The sequence below is a fragment of the Nannospalax galili genome, unplaced genomic scaffold (assembly GCF_000622305.1).
Source record: "Nannospalax galili isolate Female #2095 unplaced genomic scaffold, S.galili_v1.0 scaffold635, whole genome shotgun sequence".
NCBI classification, from domain to species: domain Eukaryota; kingdom Metazoa; phylum Chordata; class Mammalia; order Rodentia; family Spalacidae; genus Nannospalax; species Nannospalax galili.
In genome coordinates, this window is record NW_008335836.1 from 1,008,163 (window position 1) to 1,009,474 (window position 1,312).

The window sequence follows — 1,312 nt, forward strand, 5'->3', positions numbered from 1 at the left end:
GCACTGGGTTCTTATATTCCAGTGGCCTGTATCTATTTTCTTCATAATTTGCTGCTTGTTCTTCTAATTCTATCTCTTCTTCTGGGCTTAAACTGCTCTCTTCTAACTGCAGAGCAGCAAGTTCCCTTGTGGGGTATAAATACCCCTTTGGTAAGTTTCTTCCCTGTCTAAAACCTGTTACTTGGTTTCTTGCTCCGTCCTTTTCGACAGTGCTCTCTCCCCTGCCTTCCTCTGGCTTACCGGGAGGTCCATTTTCACTTTGGGCCCTATTTTCTTTTGCACGTGCTCCCATCCTTTCACTTCGTTCGGTTTCTGATAGGCTGTCCTGGAGATCCTCTAGAATTCCAGCAACCTCCATAACATCCATACCTCTCCGAACCTACCTGCAGTTCTGAATCCTCCTCCTGTATTGGAGGGGTCTTCGGGCGGCGCCAGCGATGTTGATTCCCGGGTTTCAGCACCAGCTGTCCCCAACCGCTTTCCGTCTCGCCGGCAAGAACGACGCGGGAGGACAAGTCAGGATCCTTCTGCAGCAGTTTATTTCATAAGCCTCTTACATAGCATACTAAGGATGAAGACCGAAGACGCCGAGAAGTGGGAGAGCTGTTGCTTATATATGCCCTAAAGGTCCCATTTATGACGTATAAGAAGCGGATTGGTTGCTGGAGATCACGCCACGGGAGGAGGCGAGGGAGAGCAGGCTCTTGTGCACGCCCCTTATGGGCGCAGCAGGATGTTTACTGTTAAGAAGGTCCGGATACTGGCGCCATCTTGTAATGGCGGCGGAGGCTGTGGCTCTCCACACTTACCTTCTTCCCCTTCTCTATGCCGAGACTTTGTTTGATTTGAGTTTACATAAGTTTTGTACATGCTATCACCATCACTTGAGTTCATGTGACTAACTGACCAGCTGTCTGGAAAATGCTGTTTCCTTGTGGTCAGCCACCATTTCTAATCCTTAGAGTCTTCCTACCCATCTTCTGCAATATAAACCTTGGGAGACAGAGGTTTGATACAGGTGTCCTAGTCAGGGTTAAACACTCTGCAATCTCTTATTCTCTGCATTGTGACAAGTTGTAGGTCTCCAGCTCCATGTTAATCACCATGTGCCGCATGAGGAAGCTTCTGTGGTAAGAGATGAGAGATGCATGAATCTATTGGCATAACAATAAGTTATTAAGACTTGGCTTAATAGTACATCCATTTAGCAGAATAATAGTAGTATTACTACACTCCACTATGACCTGTGACCTACCTAGCCACAGGTTCCTAGGCCTGATATCAATGTCAGCTATGGACTCCATTTTGTGAA